We start from the raw sequence: 24545 nt of genomic DNA on the forward strand, positions 1-24545 counted from the left end.
TGCTAAACATCTCCGTAACGCTATCACGATTACCAAATAACCCTGTGGCGAAACGCGCCGCTCTTCTTCGGATCTTCTCTATCTCCTCTGTCAACCCGACCTGGTACGGATCCCAGACTGATGAGCAATACTCAAGTATAGGTCGAACGAGTGTTTCGTAAGCCACCTCCTTTGTTGATGGACTACATTTTCTAAGGACTTTCCCAATGAATCTCAACCTGGCACCCGCCTAACCAACAGTTAATTTTATATGATCATTCCACTTCAAATCGTTCCGTTTGCATACTCCCAGATATTTTACAGACGTAACTGCTACCAGTGTTTGTTCCGCTATCATATAATCATACAATAAAGGATCCTTCTTTCTATGTATTCGCAATACATTACATTTGTCTATGTTAAGGGTCAGTTGCCACTCCCTGCACCAAGTGCCTATCCGCTGCAGATCTTCCTGCATTTCGCAGCAATTTTCTAATGCTGCAACTTCTCTGTATACTACAGCATCATCCGCGAAAAGCCGCATGGAACTTCAGACACTATCTACTAGGTCATTTATATATATTGCGAAAAGTATTGGTCCGATAACACTCCTCTGTGGCACGCCAGAGGTTACTTTGTCTGTAGACTTCTCTCCATTGGGAACAACATGCTGTGTTCTGTTTGCTGAAAACTCTTCAGTCCAGCCACACAGCTGGTCTGATATTCCGTAGGCTCTTACTTTATCAGGCGACAGTGCGGAACTGTATCGAACGCCTTCCGGAAGTCAAGGAAAACAGCATCTACCTGGGAGCCTGTATCTAATATTTTTCTGGCTCGCACGAACAAATAAAGCGAGTTGGGTCTCACACGTTCGCTGTTTCCGAAATCCGTGTTGATTCCTACAGAGTAGATTCTGGGTTTCCAGAAATGACACGATACGCGAGCAAAAAACATGTTCTAAAATTCTAAAACAGATCGATGTCAGAGATATAGGTCTATAGTTTTGCGCATCTGCTCGACGACCCTTCTTGAAGACTGGGACTACCTGTGCTCTTTTCCAATCATTAGGAGCCTTCCGTTCCTCTAGAGACTTGCGGTACACGGTTGTTAGAAGGGGGCAAGTTGTTTGAAGGGGACATTATTGTTGTTTGAAGAAAATAATAAATTTAGTGGATAAAAAATAAATCTCTTAACTTTTCTCAACTCGTACAGTTTTTAAAATGTTTCACAGACATAGTTTTTACCGTGCATTTCACCGCGTCATAGCCACTCCCCGTATTTCACTGATCGTTCTTCTGATAGCGTGTGCCTTTTAGAAATGCGTGCAGTAACGCGGCGTGTGGGTGGTTGGGTGTTGACTAGGCTGGCGTTAATAGCTGGGCTTTGGAAGAACGGGCTTTAATACGAATTGGAATTCCAGCCGCATGCGTGCTTATCGGTGGATTTCGAAGGCTTTGCCAGGTAATGAGATAAAGCGCAGTGGAGCCCGCGATCCCGAGCAGTCGATAGCGTGGGTAGCCAGCGGCGTGGAGGCGGTAATAACTCAGCCGGGCCGCGGGAAATGTGGGCCGGCGTTTCCCAATGCTGCTGTTGGCCAACCGGCCCGGGATCCGGCACGTAAGTGTGCGGCGCGGCGCGGCGTGCTGGAGCGAACTGGGCCAGTTCGTTACTCCCCGAGGCGCATTGCCTCACCCACCTGCGCCCAGACCTGGAGCAGTTGCCGAGCCGACGGCTGCGTCTCAACACCGCGGAGTTTCTTGGTAGGCAGGGCGCGGAATGTCGTCTCGAGTGGAGAGTCATCCACAGATCTACAGGGTATCCCACATAAAACCGCCACGTCCCACGTCCCGAGATTCAACCAACAACGAACTTGTTGTTGTTGTTGTCTTCAGTTTTGAGACTGGTTTGATGCAGCTCTCCATGCTACTCTATCCCGTGCAAGCTTCTTCATCTCCCAGTACCTACTGCAACCTACATTCTTCTGAATCTGCTTAGTGTATTCATCTCTTGGTCTCCCTCTACGATTTTTACCCTCTGCGCTGCCCTCCAATACTTAATTGGTGATCCCTTGATGCCTCAGAACATGTCCTACCGACCGAACCCTTCTTCTAGTCAAGGTGTGCCACAAACTTCTCTTCTCCCCAATTGTATTCAATACCTCATTACTTATGTGATCTACCCATCTAATCTTCAGCATTCTTCTGTAGCACCACATTTCGAAAGCTTCTATTCTCTTCTTTTCCAAACTATTTATCGTCTACATTTCACTTCCATACATGGCTACACTCCATACAAATACTTCTAGAAATGACTTCCTAACGCTTAAATGTATACTCGATGTTAACAGATCTCTCTTCTTCGAAACTCTTTCCTTGCCATTGCGAGTCTACATTTTATATCCTCTCTACTTCGACCATCATCAGTTATTTTGCTCCCCAGATAGCAAAACTCCTTTACTACTTTAAGTGTCTCATTTCCTAATCTCATTCCCTCAGCATCACCCGACTTAATTCGACTACATTCCATTATCCTCGTTTTGCTTTTGTTGATGTTCATCCTTTATCCTCCTCTCAAGAGACTGTTCATTCCATTCAGCTGCTCTTCCATGTCCTTTGCTGTCTCTGATAGAATTACAATGTCATCGGCGAACCTAAAAGTTTTTATTTCTTCTCCATGGATTTTAATACCTACTCCGATTATTTTTTTTTTTTTGTTTCCTTTACTGCTTGCTCAAGATACAGATTGAATAACATCGGAGAGAGGCTACAACCCTGTCTCACTCCCTTCCCAACCACTGCTTCCCTTTCGTGTCCCTCGACTCTAACTGCCATGTGGTTTCTGTACAAATTGTAAATAGCCGTTCGCTCTCTGTATTTTACCCCTACCACCTTCAGAATTTGAGAGAGAGTATTCCAAGTCAACATTGTCAAAAGTCTTCGGTAAGTCTACAAATGCCAGAAACGTAGGTTTTCCTTACCTTAACTACCTTCTAAGACAAGTCGTAGGGTCACTATTGCCTCACGTGTTCCAACATTTGTACGAACTAACTAAAACATAACACATACTAGTAACATTAAAAAACATGTAGTTACCTGTTTATTAGACATTGCTGGCCATGGACATGGGCAGCCAGGCGTAACTGACATCCTGCTCCGGATCTACGATATCTCCGAACCGGGGCAAAATTTGATACTGGTAGTCCCCTCCTCCCACTCGAGCGTTTGAGATAGAACGTCAGAAATTTTAAAACATCGATTTTTCAAACATATGTTAATTTTGAAACTTCCTGTCAGATTAACTGTGTGTCGGACCGAGACTCGAACTCGGGACCTTTGCCTATCGCGCGGGCAATTGCTCTACTGTCTGAGCTACCCAAGCACGACTCACGCCCCCATCCTCACAGCTTTACTTCTGCCAGTACCTCGTCTTCTACCTTCCGAACTGCACAGAAGCTCTCCTGTGAAACTTGCGCACCTCTGCTGCAGAGTGAATATTTACTTTGGAAACACCCTCCAACCTGTGGCAAATCCATGTCTCCGCAATATCCTTTCTTTCAGGAGTGCTAGTTCTTCAAGTTTTGCAGGAGAGCTTCTGTAAAGTTTACTAGGTAGGAGACGAAGTACTGGCAGAAGTAAAGCTGTAAGGAGGGGGCGGAAGTCTTGCTTGGGTAGCTCAGTTGGTAGAGCACTTGCCCCGAAAGGCAAAGGTCCCGAGTTCTTGTCTCGGTCCGGCACACAGTTTTAATCTGCCAGGAAGTTTCATATCAGCGCACACTCAGCTGCAGAGTGAAAATCTCATTCTGCATATGTTAATTTTGTAGCGCACTTTTTTCTGAAGAGTTTGATATGTAAAACATATGCAATATGTGATCAAAAGTATCCGGGTACACCCAAAAACATAAGTTTTTCGTATCAGGTGCATTGTTCTGCTAGCTACTGCCAGGTACTCCGTATCAGCGACCTCAGTAGTCGTCAGACAGCGTGAGAGAGCGGAATGGGGCGCTCCGCGGAACTCACGGACTTCGAACGTGGTCAGGTAATTGGGTGTCACTGGCGTCACGCGAGATTTCCACTCTCCTAAACACCCCTAGGTCCACTGTTTCCGATGTGATAGTGAAGTAGAAATGTGAAGGGACACGTACAGCACAAAAGAGTACAGGGCGACCTCGTCTGTTGACTGTCAGAGACCGGTGACAGTTGAAGAGGGTCGAATTGTGTAATAGGCAGACATCTATCCAGACCATCACACAGGAATTCCAGACCGCATTAGTATCCACTGCAAGTACTATTACAGTAAGCAGGAGGTGAGGAAACTTTGATTTCGAGCGGCTGCTGATAAGCCACACATCACGCCGGTAAATGCCAAACGACGCCTCGCTTGGTGTAAGGAGCGTAAACACTGGACGATTGAATAGTGGAAAAACGTTGTGTGGAGTGACGAATCACGGTACATAATGTGGCGATCCGATGCAGGGTGTGGGTATGGGGAATGCCAATTAAACGCCATCTGCCAGCGTGTGTAGTGCTAACAGTAAAATTCGGAGGCGGTGGTGTTATGGTGTGGTGGTGTTATGGTGTGGTCGTGTTTTTCATGGAGGGGGCTTGCACCCCTTGTTTCGCGTGGCAATATCACAGCACAGGCCTACACTGATGTTTTAGGCACCTTCTTGCTTCTCATTGTTGAAAAGCAATTCAACACGATCGAGCACCTGTTCATAATGGACGGCCTGTGACCGAGTGGTTGCACGACAATAACATCCCTGTAATGGACTGGCCTGCACAGTGTTCTGACCTGAAACCTATAGAACACATTTGGGATGTTTTGGAACGCCGACTTCGTACCAGGCCTCACCGACCGACATCGATACCTTTGTTCAGTGCAGTGGAGCTACGGATGTTTAGGGGTGTGGAAATTTCCCATACAGACGTATGACACAAGCGACACCGAATCACCTGACCACGTTCGAAGTCCGTGAGTTCTGCGGTGCGCCCCATTCTGTTCTCTCACGCTGTCTGACGACTACTGAGGTCGCTGATATGGAGTATCTGGCAGTAGGTGCCAGCACAGTGCACCTAATAAGAAAAATGTATCAGCCGGCCGCTGTGGCCGAGCGGTTCTAGGCACTTCTGTCCGGAACCGCGTGTCTGCCACGGTCGCAGGTTCGAAGCCTGCCTCTGGCATGGATGTGTGTGATGTCCTTACGTTAGTTAGGTTTAAGTTGTTTCAAATCTAGGGGCTGATGTCCTCAGATGTTGTCCCATAGTTCTTAGAGCCATTTGAACCATTGACTTGCCCTAGTGCATCAGAAAGGCTTTCAGAAAATGACACAATCATCCGTAAGAGCTGGTCAATTTATTGCGGCATTTTGTTCTTTCCCTCTAGCACGAGGGATAGTTTATGTTCATTCAGTTTTTCATTCCAAATTCTCACCCTGACACAGTTGTGAAGTGGTGGAGATAAACAGTCACCTTACGTAACACCTGTATTTAATTTGGAAGGTCAATTTCACACACACTTTTGGGATTGTTTCTGTCAGAGTTTGTCGAATTGTGTTTGTCAGCATAGTTTTAACTCCAAATTCACGGATTACTTTGTGTAGTGTTTCCCTATCATGAAAGTCAAAACAAATGGTTCAAATGGCTCTAAGCACTATGGGACTTAACATCTGAGGTCATCAGTCCCCTAGAACTTGGAACTACTTAAACCTAACTAACCTAAGGACATCACACACATCCATGACCGAGACAGGATTCGAACCTGCGACCGTAGCAGCAGCGCGGTTCCGAACTGAAGCTCCTAGAACCGTTGGGCCACAACGACCGGCAGCCAAAATAAAATATTACTGTTTACGTAATGAAAATACTTAAAACTGCAACCAGTCCCTTTTTTGAATAGTAATTTATTATTCCATGAACCGGTTTTCGAACCTTATCAGGATCATCATCATCATCAGATGGTTTTGTGGAAGTTCCATCGGTATTTCTAGTAGTATGCTGGGTGCTGGCTTATGGGCAGCTTTCTCCTGTTGGTGACCATTTGTCTGCTTCCATTTTGAAGGCAGTTGGTGCATCACCTCACGCACTTTCACACAATCTGTATGCATTTACACAGTGATAGTGAAACTTTGTTACAAAGATCTTTGTAAAAAGCAACAGTTGTATAGCACATGCTTGAATGCTGCTGGCAAAGTTTCGCTATCACAGTGTAAATGCATACAGATTGTGTAAAAGTGTATGAAGTGATATACCAACTGGCCATCAAAACGGACGCACACGTATGGACACTAACAAAAAATCCGTGCATATTGTTGCATGCCAGCACCCAGCATTGTGCTAGAAACACGTTTAACATCCGGAAAAACTTCTGAAGATGAACCTGAAAAGGTTGGAAAATTGGTTCATCGGATAATACGAGGGTTGAATAAAAAGTAATGGCTCCACTTTCTTTAATTAATTGGGTTTGGATGGGAGTATTTTATTAAATCAAACGCAGAAATAATCCTTAGAATGTGATCTTTAATTACCAGTGTTCACTTTTCCACATAATCCCTAGGCAGTTGAATACATTTCTGCCAACGATGAGCCCGCATCTCGTGGTCGTGCGGTAGCGTTCTCGCTTCCGACGCCCGGGTTCCCGGGTTCGATTCCCGGCGGGGTCAGGGATTTTCTCTGCCTCGTGATGGCTGGGTGTTGTGTGATGTCCTTAGGGTAGTTAGGTTTAAGTAGTTCTAAGTTCTAGGGGACTGATGACCATAGATGTTAAGTCCCATACTGCTCAGAGCCATTTGAACCATTTTTTTGGCAACGATGAACCAGTTTTCTGAAGCCGTCACGGAAGAAGTCGACACTCTGCTGCGCAACCAGTCTCTCAGTTCTCTCAACGTCTTCATCAGAAGTGTAATGATGTCCACACAGATCGTCTTTCATTATCAGGAACAGATGGAAGTCAGATGGTGCTGAATCTCTGAAGTTCTGCTGTGGTGGCACGTGAAGTGTGTGGTTTGGCATTGACATGCTGCAGGAAAACATTTCCTTTTTCCTTTCGGACCCTTGTTACCCGTCGTCTCAGAGTTCGCAGCGTTGTGATGTAACGCTCTGACTTTATTGTTGTTCCACGAACAAGGAAATCAACACGGATGACACCATCTGCGTCCCAGAAGACTGTGGCCATGATTTTTCCAGCTGAGGGCTGCGTGTTGAATTTCTCTTTCTGGGGCGAGCCTTTGTGCCGATATTCCATAGACTGACGTTTCGTCTCCGGATCGTAATGGTGTGCCCACTTTTCGTCTCCTGTCGCAGTTGAATGGAGAAAGGCGTCACCTTCATTCACGTAACGCGAGAGGAGTTCCTGGCAAATTTAAAGTATTTGCGCTTTCATTCCACGAGTCAGCAATAATGTCGCCCACACGTTCTTGTGAAATGCGTATTGTGCTTGCAGTTTCTCTCTGAGTGATACGACGATCGTCCTGAACCAGTCTGTCAACATTTTCCTCGTGAAATTGGTTGGTTGCTGTCAAAGGATGTCCAACTCTTTGTCAAGCAGGTCAGATGTTCCCGCCTCAACATTTTTAAACTTAATCGCCCAATGACGCACAATACTCACATCGAAACAATCACCATAAACTGCTTTCATTCTCTGATGGATCTCCTTTGGGGTGACACCTTCTGCTGTCAAGAATTCAATGACTGCACGTTGCTTAAATCGCATTGACAGACCGTCTGCGCATGGTTCCATATTACACTGTAGACTTGGCCACTGTTTCTATGTTTCGATACAGTGTATCGATACGTGGAACTGTTTCAGTGTTTCAGAACGGCTGTGGTTCACTGTTTCGAAACGGTGGTGTTTCATTCCGCCCCTGTCTCGGATAACCGGACCAGTTTCGATCTCGAGCAAGGCACAGAAACTGTATCGTTGTTTCAAAATAAGGCTGTTTCAGTCCACCTGTGCTTGGAACGGACTAATTGTATCGAAACAGTGATGTTTCATTCCGCTCTGTGTCGGATGAGATTCGGGCTCGGCACAGGTACTGAAACACAACACACCCTTTCATGAAACACTTTCAAGAGTGTCGAAATCTTTTTGACAAGCAATAGCATGAAGCTTAAGATATCCGAAAATAAAGCTTCGTTTCTAGCTGACTGTCCTATCCCGAAATGGCTTAATATCTGCTTTATAAACACTAACCAAACAATAAAACAACGCATACTATTCACATTCAAAATAATAAATATGTGAAAATCATTCAGTTAAATTACACTTTTTTTATAACATACGCTTCTCTGTTCATGTACAGTAATCATATTAAGAAACGCAAGTAAGCCTACAACATTTTGAATAAAGAAAAGGCGTAGAGTGACAGTTATTAGACATATATACAAATTTGATGTAGGTATAATTGCAAGCAATCTGTTTGACATATCCCTGATAGTGTAATGGTGAACGGGAAGGGCTGGGAAGCATGATGAATTTATAGTAACGGTTCGAAACACCTTGAAAGACAAAATTTTTTTCTGTTATATTTTGTTATTTATTCGAGTTATTTGGCATGATTTGTAAGGCTATAGTCACTGTGCCTATTATCCACAATGATTCCCTTTGTGTGCATGGAAATTAGCAGGCTGGGTGTATTACCCATACTAACGGAATGTGGGAATCCCAGTAGCATATCCGTTGTTTCTGCAGTTTGCTCCCACCTCCAGTTCCGTTCGTGGTGGTTCTACTATCTTCAGCTATGGCTGTCCTCAGCCAATTGAAAAGCATGAAAGTCACACGACACGAAAGCAGTGCATTTGCTGCATGAAATACGAAACTGCCAAGACACCTAAGTGATAGTTTCATACTTCCTGCGATATGATTAGCGCTCTCGCATTTCATTCGTGTTTGTATGGACATACTTATACAGTAGACATTCAAGATGATAAAATGTGTAGGTTTATTAGATTACAAAACACAAACTGTTTCACTGTTTCTTCGAAACAGCGTATCGAAACATTACATTGTACTGTTTCATTTGTTTCGAAACAGTTACGTGTTTCAGTTTGCCCATCTCTATTACACTGTAACAACACGACCGTTCCCGCCAACTATAGCTGTAGAGAAGAGGCTACGGAACAAGTCGGTACCTGCCGCATACCATTGCTGCCATCTGTTGAAGAGTTGCGAAGGTGGAGACATTACTTTTCAGTCAACCCCCGTAAATAACTGTTCCAAAAAGGTGACTGGTTGCAGTTTTATGTACTTTGCATTCAATTAGCCGTCACGGGTTCTATAATATCCGTAATGGATAAGCTTCAACTATTACCCACCCGGTTCGGAGAGCCGCTACACCGGCTAGAATATGCGACATCGTGGAAACGGCAGATCCGTTGTAGACGGCTGCAAGGGCTGCAGATTGCGACACGGATATCCTCGTGGCTTTCCGCACGGCTACACGTGTACATCCTGCTTTCGGCGTATCAGCACCGCCTGTCGTCAGTCATACCTGTCTGGTTTAGATCAACAGATGTAACTTACATAATTATAGAGAGCTGTCAGAGTGGCACGAGGGCTCATCTAGGACACTCCGCCGCATGGAACCGTCGTCCAGTGTTCTGACTCCAATATGTGAAGACTTACGGAAGACGGAATAGATGAAGTTAAGGAATTGTGCTACCAGGGCAGGAAAATAAACAGTGACGGACGGAGATGGGACATCAAAAGCAGACTAGCACCGGCAAAAAGGCCATTCCTGGCCAAGAGAAGTCTACCAGTATCAAATACCAGCATTAATTTGAGGTAGAAATTTCTGAGAATGTACGTCTGGAATTGTTACAAAACTGGAACAGAAGAGAATCGAAGTATTTGAGATGTGGTGCTACAGACGAATGTTGAAAATTAGGTGGACTGATAAGGTAAGGAATGAGGAGGTTCTGTGCAGGACCGGAAAGGAAAGGAATATGTGGAAAACACTGATAAGGAGAAGGGACATCTGTTAAGACGTGAAGAAATGACTCCCATGGTACTATTGGGAGCTGTAGAGGAAGACAGAGATTGGAATACATCCAGCATATAATTGCGGACGTACGTTGCAAGTGCTACTCTAACAAGGGGAGGCCGCCAATTGCGAAATTCAGATTCGATTCATACTGCGCATAATAAAAGCTCATGGCCGGAGGTGTAATGCGGCAAAGCACCAAGATGCACTTCTCAGCCGTTGTCGAGAAAATCGACAGTTAAAAGAGACCGTTGCGGTGAAATACTATCTACGATTAATAATTTTCTACACCGTCGTGGCGCAGCCGTAAGCGCTCGGGTTCGTAATCCGAAGGTCGCCGGATCGAATCTCGCGCTATGCAACCTTTTTTTAGTATTTGTTTTTATACTTCAAATATATATATATATATGTATATATATATATTTGAATTACAAAAACTAATAATAAAAAAAATTGCATGGCGCGAGATTCGATCCGGCGACCTTCGGATTACGAACCCGAGCGCTTACGGCTGCGCCACGACGGTGTAGAAAATTATTAATCGTAGATAGTATTTCACCGCAACGGTCTCTTTTAACTGTCGATTTTCTCGACAACGGCTGAGAAGTGCATCTTGGTGCTCTTTGCCGCATTACACCTCTGGCCATGAGCTTTTATTATGCGCAGTATGAATCGAATCTGAATTTCGCAATTGGCGGCCTCCCCTTGTGAGATGGACAGGATAGGAGCAGGCGTCTGCGTGGGGTCTGAATGCGGTACAGAAAGAGAGCGCGCTACACGAAAAACACAACACTTCCCCTCTAGCCACTCGACAGTAGGTGATAATGTTCCCTTTGCCCCCTCAAGCTAGACGAGTTTCGTTCTTTGTAGTTTTTTCGTTTGACGCTTATTTCGTGAGATATTTGGCCCGGTCACGATCAATGGACAACCCTGTATATATACGGGGTATATTCCCGAGATTCCGTCATGTTACCTGGATAAATGAGGGACATCTCAGGGAATTTCAGGAATTACATTGAAAATTTCGAATTCTATTTCTTAACCGACCCGCTGGAATATTTAACTTCGTTGAGTTACATAAATCGCAAATTTTAAAACACTTGATATTTCAACGTGTGTTAATTATATGAATGTTATTGCATATAAATTATCAGTGTTAAAAAAGTATGTTCAAACTACTGCTTATGGCCAGTATATCTCAGCCGAGAACAAAGGTCGTTATTGTGACATTGCGGACGCAACCCCCCCCCAACGCTTAACGTTTGTCAGGGACATCTTATGACATCTTGCTCCCCATACCTGTAATTTTCTGAATTTTTTCCAGATTCGAATAGGCACCCTTGTTACCAAAAATCTTGTAAAGTTCTTGACCAATTTATTTCAGATTTTCACTCGATATTCTTATAAACGTTAGGACAGTCAAAGCTGTAAAATATACAGGGTGATTCGAAAAGAATACCACAACTTTAGGAATTTAAAACTCTGCAACAACAAAAGGCAGAGCTAAGCACTATCTGTCGGCGAATTAAGGGAGCTATAAAGTTTCATTTAGTTGTACATTTGTTCGCCATTTCAGCCAATAAAGTTTTTGGTCCCTTTTTCTACGAAGGTGCTACTGTAACCGGACTACAGTATCTGGAGATGTTAGAGAATTGGCTGTTCCCTCAGCTCGAACAAGAAGCACAACAATTCATATTTCAGCAGGATGGAGCGCCACCACATTGGCACTTATCTGTCCGTAACTACCTGAACGTCAACTACCCGAGGCGATGGATCGGCCGCCAGGCAGCCCGTGACAGAGCACTTCATCACTGGCCTCCAAGAAGCCCTGATCTTACCCCCTGCGATTTTTTCTTATGGGGGTATGTTAAGGATACGGTGTTTCGGCCACCTCTCCCAGCCACCATTGATGATTTGAAACGAGAAATAACAGCAGCCATCCAAACTGTTACGCCTGATATGCTACAGAGAGTGTGGAACTAGTTGGAGTATCGGGTTGATATTGCTCGAGTGTCTGGAGGGGGCCATATTGAACATCACTGAACTTGTTTTTGAGTGAAAAAAACCTTTTTAAATACTCTTTGTAATGATGTATAACAGAAGGTTATATTATGTTTCTTTCATTAAATACACGTTTTTAAAGTTGTGGTATTCTTTTTGAATCGCCCTGTATAACGTTGCATTTATTCATTATTTCTGTCCTCCGGTTGTTGTTGTCTGCTGTGTTCCGTGTATCTTTCATTGACAGTACTGTCAGTAATTTGTTGATTGGCAAAAAGATTCGTCTCGGTGACCACCACCATTCCCAAAACTGGATAGAAAAAAAAATAAAGGAACGATCGGTAGAAATCCATTTAATCACTCTTCCTGTCATTTTAGTTTTGATATGATCCTTCATTAAATGTGGTGTTAAAACTCTTCGTGTTACACCATGCCGAGTAACTACGGAGGCACATTTGCTGATTCCGCAACAGTTGGTCTCTTTCTTTTCCCCGGTCCGCCTGCGTCTGAATCTCGGAATCACGATCATGAGTATTCAGGATCGTCGCCGTCGGATTCTTAGCCAAACTGACTGGCCTCACTGCCACTCAGTTCTTTCCTACCCCACCGAACCCGCAATTGTCTCCGTATCGGATATGGTCACAAGCTCAAACCTTCACGGAAACAAGAGTTCGACAACGTTGCCGTGCGATTGTAAAGGGGCCTGGACACGTTCAATATTTATTGTCAATACTTGTTTGTCAAACTTTCAATACAAAGAAGCGACCTCACACTGTTAGGAACGCTGCCAAAAATTGTGTGTTGACAGTGCAGTTTTACGAGATTAAGATGTCTAAAATTCCGAAGAATGCGCGCGCAGCAGTTAAATATAACTGCTACAGCTACAGCTTCCAACCAGCAGAAAACAGCGAAAAAGAGTAAATGGGTCAGATTGGTTGCAAAAGGCCACTGGGTCACATGTAAATTTACTGACTCAAATCAGAATCACGGATCCGAAAGATTTCATAGATTATTTTCCGATGAGTTTTGCATCGTACAAGTTGTTATTGTTGATATGTGCTAAATTAGAGAAACGGAATGCGTTAACGAAAGAGGCGGTCGCATTCGACAAGAGATTAGGAGTTTTGCTTCTATAACATCAGCAAGCACAGTAAAGTTCTGTGGAAACCTCTGAAGCAGTTATGTCTGCCTGACGAGGACCTGTTCAAGCAATTAACGAAAACACTTTTTTTTACCTTTGTGGTGATTTGGTGAAACTGACATGCATTTCGCAGACTTCTTACTAGTAATTGCAGATATGAGGGTATCTTTCGAAATGGGAGCGTTTTTCAACACTGCAATGTAACACAACGTATACTACATTTTCAAAGTAATGAAGTAAGGAGTGCCATAGAGAAGGATTACCCTCGCATAGGCCTGTTAAAATTCTTGGGTTAAGACTCGGTAAAAATTTGAATTTGAAGTATGATATACACAACGGCGAATTGAAATAATAAACAAACAGTGCACGCTAACGCCGCGTGGCTGGTTCCTGAAGCTCTGTCAAAATCTGTACGGAGAATATTGTCAAACCGTCAATATTTGACCTCAAGCATTCAGTATGTACTGACAGTGCCGACAATTTTTTGAAGTCCGTCAATACTTGTCATCAATATTTCTAGTATTGACAATGCGTCAATACGCACCCTCAGACGGTCAATATATTGACAGTTTGACAATATCATTGAACGTGTGAGGGGCCCCTTAAGAGGTAAACGCAAGGAAAAAGGGCAAACTGCAAGAGTCGACTATCACCAAAAGTGTACAGCATCGCTAGGAGGCAAGGGCAACTATATGTTCCAAAAATCGACGGCAAAACTTCGAGAATTGATTTCTCATGTAACAAAAAGGAAAAATCTAGTAAACATGGGCTATAAAATGCATACCTTAAGTGATATGGGAATGTTCTGTAGGAGCGATGTTTCACAGCAACGAATATCAACTGGTGCTCATAGAGCGTCAGGTATGCATTTTAGAGCCCCTGTTTAGTAGAATTTTTTGTTTTTAGATAAGGAATACATTCCTGAGGTTTCACAGTCGATTTTTTGGAACACCCTACGTATCCATTTTAATTCAGTGTAGTTGTGTATACGAATTACACACACCGCCTGGAACATGTGTATAAACTCCGTGCACCTGGACATCGTGGGAAGTCTTGTGTAGCCATTTGATACACATGGCAGCCAATGTATTAATGGAAACTCCCCCTGGATTACGTGGCTTGTAGCAAAAACTGTAATCCGTGATAACCAAACCAAGTTGTCTTTTTCGGCGAAGAAACACTTTTTTGGTGACTTGGACAGCGTCTTGTGTTCTTTCCTGAATGGTGTATTTAAATTGTGTATTTCTTTCCATGTCGCGTTGCACCATTTGGTATGTTTTTGACAGATTCTCCACAGCGGGGTTTATCAAGCTTTTCCGTCGCGCCCCGTTCTGAAACACACATTATTTTGTCCCCCCTCCCCCATTTTTACTTCCTCAGCACTTCTCATACTTCGTACAAAAACGGCCCATGATGCTTACTTTCATCTGTATACTTACTGCAACTATTAATTCCCATAATAGCATTAATTAGTGTGTCCTTTGAGAACAAAAGAGTTGATTTTTAAAAAAATTATGATATATTTGTGTTGTTCAAAGGTGATGAAAATGAACAATTACAACTAGTTTATAAATAACATGTTTAGTTATTTATTGTAACAGCAACTACAGTCGGACACTAAAGACTACATACAAATAACACTCGAAGTCAAAATAAATCAAGAAAATGTTACGTATTCGCTTTCTATGACATAAACAGGCATGTTAGCGACTGAAAAACAACATTTACACTACATAATTAATTGTTGTTGTTGTGGTCTTCAGTCCTGAGACTGGTTTGATGCAGCTCTCCATGCTACTCTATCCTGTGCAAGCTTCTTCATCTCCCAGTACCTACTGCAACCTACATCCTTCTGAATCTGCTTAGTGTATTCATCTCTTGGTCTCCCTCTACGATTTGTACCCTCCACGCTGCCCTCCAGTACTAAATTGGTGATCCCTTGATGCCTCAGAACATGTCCTACCAACCGATCCCTTCTTCTAGTCAAGTAGTGCCACAACTTGTACCAAAACAGTTGCATTCGCCTCTCCAGTCACCAGACATTAACCCAATTGAGCATCTTTGGGGAGAAGTAAAGCGTAGGGGGAAAAAAAGCAACATCAAAAGCAAAGATGATTTAAAAGCAGCCTTACAGTGCCTCCGGAAGAAGGACAGTGTTGTAGTGCCTCAATTTTGCGTTAATGGATATGACTTTTTGTTATAATAGTTCCATGTGAGTTTATATGCTTTCTGTAGTTATTATTCTACATCTACATGTACATTGATACTCGGCAAGCCACCCAACGGCGTGTGGCGGAGGGCACTTTACGTACCACTGTCATCACCTCCCTTTCCTGTTCCAGTTGCGTATGGTTCGCGGGAAGAACGACTGTCTGAAAGCCTCCGTGCGCGCTCTAATGTCTCTAATTTTTCATTCGTGATCTCCTCGGGAGGTATAACTAGGGGGAAGCAATATATTCGATACCTCATCCAGAAACGCACCCTATCGAAACCTGGCGAGCAAGCTACACCGCGATGCAGAGCGCCTCTCTTGCAGAGTCTGCCACTTGAGTTTATTAAACATCTCCGTAAAGCTATCACGGTTACCAAATAACCCGGTGACGAAACGCGCCGCTCTTCTTTGGATCTTCTCTATCTCCTCCGTCAACCCGACCTGGTACGGATCCCACACTGATGAGCAATACTCAAGTATAGGTCGAACGAGTGTTTTGTAAGCCACCTCCTTTGTTGATGGACTACATTTTCTAAGCACTCTCCCAATGAATCTCAACCTGGTACCCGCCTTACCAACAATTAATTTTATATGATCATTCCACTTCAAATCGTTGCGCACGCATACTCCCAGATATTTTACAGACGTAACTGCTACCAGTGTTTGTTCCGCTATCATATAATCATACAATAAAGGATCCTTCTTTCTATGTATTCGCAATACATTACATTTGTCTATGTTAAGGGTCAGTTGCCACTCCCTGCACCAAGTGCCTATCCGCTGCAGATCTTCCTGCATTTCGCTACAATTTTCTAATGCTGCAACTTCTCTGTATACTACAGCATCATCCGCGAAAAGCCGCATGGAACTTCCGACACTATCTACTAAGTCATTTATATATATTGTGAAAAGCAATGGTCCCATAACACTCCCCTGTGGCACGCCAGAGGTTACTTTGTCTGTAGACGTCTCTCCATTGATAACAACATGCTGTGTTCTGTTTGCTAAAAACTCTTCAATCCAGCCACACAGCTGGTCTGATATTCCGTAGGCTCTTACTTTATCAGGCGACAGTGCGGAACTGTATGGAACGCCTTCCGGAAGTCAAGAAAAATAGCATCTACCTGGGAGCCTGTATCTAATATTTTCTGGGTCTCATGAACAAATAAGGCGAGTTGGGTCTCACACGATCGCTGTTTCCGGAATCCATGTTGATTCCTACATAGTAGATTCTGGGTTTCCAGAAATGACATGATACGCGAGCAAAAAACATGTTCTAAAATTCTACAAAAGATCGACGTAAGAGATATAGGTCTACAGTTTTGCGCATCTGCTCGACGACCCTTCTTGAAGACTGGGACTATCTGTGCCCTTTTCCAATCATTTGGAACCCTCCGTTCCTCTAGAGACTTGCGGTACACGGCTGTTAGAAGGGGGGCAAGTTCTTTCGCGTACTCTGTGTAGAATCGAATTGGTATCCCGTCAGGTCCAGTGGACTTTGCTCTATTGAGTGATTCCAGTTGCTTTTCTATTCCTTGGACACTTATTTCGATGTCAGCCATTTTTTCGTTTGTGCGAGGATTTAGAGAAGGAACTGCAGTGCGGTCTTCCTCTGTGAAACAGCTTTGGAAAAAGGTGTTTAGCATTTCAGCTTTACGCGTGTCATCCTCTATTTCAATGCCATCATCCCGTAGTGTCTGGATATGCTGTTTCGAGCCACTTACTGATTTAACGTAAGACCAGAACTTCCTAGGATTTTCTGTCAAGTCGGTACATAGAATTTTACTTTCGAATTCAATGAACGCTTCACGCATAGCCCTCCTTACGCTAACTTTGACATCGTTTAGCTTCTGTTTGTCTGAGAGGTTTTGGCTGCGTTTAAACTTGGAGTGGAGCTCTCTTTGCTTTCGCAGTAGTTTCCTAACTTTGTTGTTGTACCACGGTGGGTTTTTCCCGTCCCTCACAGTTTTACTCGGCACGTACCTGTCTAAAACGCATTTTACGATTGCCTTGAACTTTTTCCATAAACACTCAACATTGTCAGTGTCGGAACAGAAATTTTCGTTTTGATCTGTTAGGTAGTCTGAAATCTGCCTTCTATTACTCTTGCTAAACAGATAAACCTTCCTCCCTTTTTTTATATTCCTATTAACTTCCATATTCAGGGATGCTGCAACGGCCTTATGATCACTGATTCCCTGTTCTGTACATACAGAGTCGAAAAGTTCGGGTCTGTTTGTTATCAGTAGGTCCAAGATGTTATCTCCACGAGTCGGTTCTCTGTTTAATTGCTCGAGGTAATTTTCGGATAGTGCACTCAGTATAATGTCACTCGATGCTCTGTCCCTACCACACGTCCTAAACATCTGAGTGTCCCAGTCTATATCTGGTAAATTGAAATCTCCACCTAAGACTATAACATGCTGAGAAAATTTATGTGAAATGTATTCCAAATTTTCTCTCAGTTGTTCTGCCACTAATGCTGCTGAGTCGGGAGGTCGGTAAAAGGAGCCAATTATTAACGTAGTTCGGTTGTTTAACGTAACCTCCACCCATAATAATTCACAGGAACTATCCACTTCTACTTCACTACAGGATAAACTACTACTAACAGCGACGAATACTCCACCACCGGTTGCATGCAATCTATCCTTTCTAAACACCGTCTGTACCTTTGTAAAAATTTCGGCAGAATTTATCTCTGGCTTAAGCCAGCTTTCTGTACCTATAACGATTTCAGCTTCGGTGCTTTCTATCAGCGCTTGAAGTTCTGGTACTTTACCAACGCAGCTTCGACTGTTTACAATTGCAATACCGATTGCTGCTTGGTCCCCGCATGTCCTGACCTTGCCCCGCACCCTTTGAGGCTGTTGCCCTTTCTGTACTTGCCCAAGGCCATCTAACCTAAAAAACCGCCCAGCCCACGCCACACAACCCCTGCTACCCGTGTAGCCGCTTGTTGCGTGTAGTGGACTCCTGACCTATCCAGCGGAACCCGAAACCCCACCACCCTATGGCGCAAGTCGAGGAATCTGCAGCCCACATGGTCGCAGAACCGTCTCAGCCTCTGATTCAGACCCTCCACTCGGCTCTGTACCAAAGGTCCGCAGTCAGTCCTGTCGACGATGCTGCAGATGGTGAGCTCTGCTTTCATCCCGCTAGCGAGACTGGCAGTCTTCACCAAATCAGATAGCCGCCGGAAGCCAGAGAGGATTTCCTCCGATCCATAGCGACACACATCATTGGTGCCGACATGAGCGACCACCTGCAGATGGGTGCACCCTGTACCCTTCATGGCATCGGGAAGGACCCTTTCCACATCTGGAATGACTCCCCCCGGTATGCACACGGAGTGCACATTGGTTTTCTTCCCCTCTCTTGCTGCCATTTCCCTAAGGGGCCCCATTACGCGCCTGACGTTGTAGCTCCCAACTACCAGTAAGCCCACCCTCTGCAGCTGCACGGATCTTGCAGACTGAGGGGCAACCTCTGGAACAGGACAAGCAGCCATGTCAGGCCGAAGATCAGTATCAGCCGGAGACAGAGCCTGAAACCGGTTCGTCAGACAAACTGGAGAGGCTTTCCGTTCAGCCCTCCGGAATGTCTTTCGCCCCCTGCCACACCTTGAGACGACCTCCCACTCTACCACAGGTGAGGGATCAGCCTCAATGCGGGCAGTATCCCGGGCAACCACAGTCGTAGTCCGATCGGGGGATGCGTGGGACGAGCTGGCCGTCCCCGACAAACCCCCATCCGGACCCCCACAGTGATGCCCATTGGCAACAGCCTCAAGCTGTGTGACCGAAGCCAACACTGCCTGAAGCTGGGAGCGAAGGGATGCCAACTCAGCCTGCATCCGAACACAGCAGTTGCAGTCCCTATCCATGCTAAAAACTGTTTTGCAAAGAACGTCTGAACTAATCTACAGAGAGCGCAAACAAATCGACAAAATTTAAACGGTTATTAAAATACAAGATTGCCTAGTAAATGCAGTAATGCTGCTACTTGCGCACTGCTGACACTGCTCGGCGGCGGAAGGAGACTAAGCGAATTTACACTATTCAGGTACTAAAACGCGATGCTACAACTCTCAAATACTATAATACGCCCGAAATTTATGAATTAAACAATGCAAGTACCAAAAACACGCAAAGAAATTAAGAATTAAACTATGTAACAAACGAGTGAGCTAGGAGTATACGACTTGCTGCTCAGCTGCTTATCCGACGGCGGCAGGGAGCACACTCTTTCCTCATTGGCCTTTAGGTTGATCCCTGATGACTGGATGATTTCTCCCATGTACTTAAAATGTGGTACTTGTACGATTTTCCCATGGGTTGTCACAATAGGCAATTTGTCTTGTGGCACTCTTTCTATGTACTGGGTTTTCTCATACGAAATTTGCAGCCCAGTTCTTTGTGCAATTTCGTGTAACTTCTCTATGGCATTGTGGCTTCTTTTCTATTATTTGTGAGGATTGCAAGGTCACCTGCAAAAGCTAAACACTTCAGATTGAATCTATTATCCTTTCTAATGCCAATTTGGATTCCTTTGACTTCTTTTTTTGTCCTGATAACTTTTTCAAGAATGATATTAAAGAGTAGTGGTGAAAATTCGTCACCCTGTCGCACTCCAGTTTGGATTTCAAATGGTTCAGAGATATCCCCCATAAATGGCTAGAGACAAAGCATTAACAATCTGATGGTCGTCCAATTTCTGCCAGTTCAGAAGTGAGAAATGCAGCAGTCAAGTGATTTACACACACTAAGTACGGTGCACACGTCTGAACTTAATTGATTTTAAATGGTATCACTGTGTGCAGGCCAAGCAAGTGGCGTAGTGCTGAGGAGTAATGCAGGGGAAAGGAAGTATGTTTTGTAAGAAATGTCTAAACTCGCTTTGCATAGTTAGCTTTTTATCTCACAAGGGAACCTCCCCATTGCACCCCCCTCAGATTTAGTTATAAGTTGGCGCAGTGGATAGGCCTTGAAAAACTGAACACAGATCAATCGAGAAAACAGGAAGAAGTTGTGTGGAACTATGAAAAAAATAAGCAAAATATACAAACTGAGTAGTTCATGGGAAGATAAGCAACATTAAGGACATCCAGAACTCAGGAGTGCCGTGGTCTCGTGGCAACGTGAGAAGCTCCGGAACGAAAGGTCCTTGGTTCAAATCTTCGATCGAGTGAAAAGTTAAATTTTTTATTTTCAGTTTATGTGACAAACTCTTATGTTTTCATCACTTTTTTGGGAGTGATTATCACATCCACAAGAAAACCTAAATCTGGCAATGTAGAAGAATCTTTTTACCCATTCGCCAAGTGTACAAGTTAGGTGGGTCGACAATATATTCCTGTCATGTGACGCACATGCCGTCACCAGTGTCGTATAGAATATATCAGATGTGTTTTCCTGTGGTGGAATCGGTTGACCTATGACCTAGCGATCAAATGTTTTCGGTTCCCATTGGAGAGGCACGTCCTTTCGTCTACTCATCGCACGGTTTTGCGATGCGGTTGCAAAACAGACACTAAACTTATTACAGTGAACAGAGACGTCAATGAACGAACGGACAGATCATAACTATGGAAAAATAAAGAAAGTAAAATTTCCACTCGAGGGAGGACTTGAACCAAGGACCTCTCGTTCTGCAGCTGCTCACGGTACGACGGGACCACGACGCTCCCTAGCTCACACTCTCCATGATGTTGCATATGTCACCTATGGACTACTCAGTTTGTATATTTTGCTTATTTTTTCACAGTTCCACAACTTCTTCCTGTTTTCTCAATTGATCTGTGTTCAGTTTCTCAAGGCCTATCCACTGTACCAACTTATAACTTAATCTGAGGGGGGTGCAACGGGGAGGTTCCCTTGTCAGGAGTAGTTGTGGGTTGCACTTTCGATGCCCGCGCGCGCGCATACACACACACACTCACACTCACTCACACTCAATATCATTTTAAAAGCAAAAGTTAGTCTTTCATTCTACAGTTTAGTTAGGTGCTGAAGTTGGCGATAATGTTGGGGGAAGGAAGTGGGGACACTAGATAATGTCTAATTGCACTGTGGGGTAATAATGGGCGAAGAAAGATTGGAAACCACTGCATAAGGAGCTATATTGTTTCTCTCTCTCTCTCTCTCTCTCTCTCTCTCTCTCTCTCTCTCTCGCAATTGTTCACATCACCACAAGTTAGTTGGACCAGCTTACTGGCCAGTGCCGCCAGAGTTAAATGCGCCGGTAAAGCAGTCGTACTTTATTAACCCGTAACTGGTACACCTATAAATTGTAACACATAAGGTACATCTGGGTCCTCGGGACCCACCCAAGTTTTGAGTATATTTTGGTAAAAAAAACACATTTAAATGAAATTTAAATATGAAACTTTTATTAATGTTTTGTTACTAATGTTTTAAAACCACATTCCTCATTTATGGTCATACCTTAAAGATGTTACAAAAAAGGACAATAAACTGCATAAAATACGAAATGTGAAAAATATACTTTTGGAAAGTCCTGCACATCAGTTACAAATAGTAAGATAGACAACTGAAACTTCACGTTTAAACACAAAATGTACTATGCTTCACAACAGTAAGCCAGAAGAAAAGTTCAAAATCAATATAAAAATTTCTGCAGGCACAACTTTTGGATAAATTTTAGTACATTTCTCAGCTAAATGACTATGTGATCTTTGAAAATAGCAGAAATTATGACAAAATATTAGGTTTCAATTATACAGCATCTTCACCAGTCCATTTCAGTTATTTCATTCATCCAGACTACCGAAACAGTTTGGACATAAAGCAGTGGAACATTCCAAACATAATGGTGTTCGACATCTGGCACACGCCCGGGATGCTTTCCTGTCTTTTTTAGATGGGCACACTGAGCATCTTTTCCTCTTCGATTTAGTAGCACCAGCTTCACTGTGAACCTGGGATGTTCCTGATGCCTTGGAGGGGGTCATGCCTAGAATATCACAAATGGAATTTCGGATATCTTTTCTCAAAAATGGAGAATCCAATCTTCTTTTCATACAATCACTTATGAGTTGTGTACCTAGTTCAATGAGGAATTCTCTGCGTGTCACATCATCAGTATCTTCTTTCCCATGGTACAAAACAAAAGCATTTACACCTGCTATATCTAGCATAGTGTAGAAGACTGCCATAGGCCACCGCCTTGTTCTTCTAGAAGTCGTGTAATTATGCGTCTTTTCGTCAAGTGCGTCAACTCCACCTTTTGTTTTATTGTAGTCATGGATTATTTCAGGCTTATTTTCCACCATACATTCTCCATGGTGCATTGTCGATATCAGGTTGACAACCTTGTTCTTTTTGGGGACGTGTGAAAGTATTGTTACAGAACCAGAGTATCCGTAGATTGAAGAAGACACATTTCTGCCCTTTGCTGTTGAAAAGCTTGGTGGTAGCTCAGCCTTGTTCTTTCTCATGGTGCCAATATAAGTCAAATTACAGTTCGACAACTCATTGACCAACTCCACACTTGAGAACCAGTTGTCCCCTGTCACATTTCTGTTACTTCCCTTGATTGGTTCAACCAACCGCATGACAACAGCTGTTGGTAAGAGGACACGGCGCGGGATGGCTACAGCTGATTTTCCCGAATATATCTCTGCATTCAAACAGTAGTGCATTTTGGCATCAGCTAGAATAAATATTTTTATACCGTATTTCCGTGGCTTGGATGGAATGTACATCCTAAATGGACATCTACCACGGAATCCTACAAGCATTTCGTCAACAGTGACGTACTCTCCGACTGAATAGTTTTCTTGACAAGCTTCTATCAATGAATTGAAGAGCCAAGAGATGTGGTACAGTTTATCTGTGAGTTTCCTTGCGTCACGGGTTGCTGCATCATCAAAACGAAGGCAACGTAATAAAAACAGCAAACGTTTCAAGGGCATAGTTGCCCTAAAAATTGGTCTACCAGTGCCGTTTGTAGCATATAAACCATTCAGATCTTCGTTGTTTGACTTGAAGGCTCCCCACAAATAACAAAGACCTATGACAGCTTTTATTTCAGTACTGTCTGTTAGATTTGAAAAAGAATTCTTTTTTGACTCAGGTGGCAATGACATAATCTTTTCATTGGTTCTGAGTACTACCTCTGCAATCATTTCTTTGCTGAAAAGTAGTTCCCAAAATGCTAGAGGGGTCTTTTCTGTTACCTGTCTAGCTGCATTACGTATGCCAGGAAAGTGAATTGGAGCAATGATGTTGGTTTGAGAGGTTCTTCCACGTATGCTGGGTGTTGTTGACCACTTGAATCTGTTTCTTCCATAGATATAATTAGTTCCAGATTGTTCGTTGTTACTGTCTCCATCATCACTTTCATCACTTCCAGTTTCATGTTCACTAATTTCATAGTCACTGTCGCTTCCACTTATGTCTTCAATATCACTGTCCAATGGTTCGTTCAGATTATCTGTAGTATCTTCCTCGCTCATTTTTCTGAAGCACTACACCGTAAATCCAAGATACCGGAAATAATGCCACGAAAAGAAAACTTTCACTAACGGTACACCTGGGTCCACGGGACCCGATCACCTTTATAGAAACAAAACTAACAAAGAAACGCCTGCAACAATGTTGTGGGCTGGTAGCCAGTTGATTGTTAGGAGAGTACAGGGAGAGGGAAGTCAGTGCTACCACACACATCACGGAGCTGGAAAAAAGAAATTTCGCTCGGGTCCCTGGGACCCAGGTGTACCAGTTACGGGTTAATAAGTCGATGAGCGCGTAACGCACCGCATAAAACGTTTCCTTATAACTGTACTTTGTGATATTCGCTATTTTTGGCTTCATTAAAACAGCAAACAGCAAATAGCTAATACTTTCAGCCAGAAGGCAAATACTTGTTTATAATAAGGCGTCGCAGAGCGACGGTGGAATTTTCTAAATAATGTAATTCGTCGTCTTTGGGCGGCAATATAAACAGAAAAATATGGATAGATATGCGATCCTTCACTATTTTGTTCGCTGGAGAACCAGTGAAGCCTTGAGCGCTTAAAGACTTGTACTGTTTTTCTTAAGTAAGACAGTCGCAGATTTGTGGCGGTCTGAACTAACTTTTTACTAAATAAGTAAAAACGTGTTCCGTCTGAGTGAAGTGTAAAAAGAACTGTTATAACTTACCGTGACGACGCACGAGCGACTCAAGAGGACCATGGCTATATAAAAGAGCGCTCAATGGACATGAAACGG

General features: G+C 43.6%; 1 protein-coding gene across 1 annotated transcript in view; it reads left to right on the top strand.

Moving 5' to 3' along the window:
* Positions 1-24545, top strand: part of LOC126426829 (6-phosphogluconate dehydrogenase, decarboxylating) — a 147498-nt gene that overhangs the window by 59244 nt on the left and 63709 nt on the right. The gene's annotated exons all lie outside the window — the stretch shown is intronic.

This window comes from Schistocerca serialis, chromosome 11 (genome assembly GCF_023864345.2).
Source record: "Schistocerca serialis cubense isolate TAMUIC-IGC-003099 chromosome 11, iqSchSeri2.2, whole genome shotgun sequence".
NCBI lineage: Eukaryota > Metazoa > Arthropoda > Insecta > Orthoptera > Acrididae > Schistocerca > Schistocerca serialis.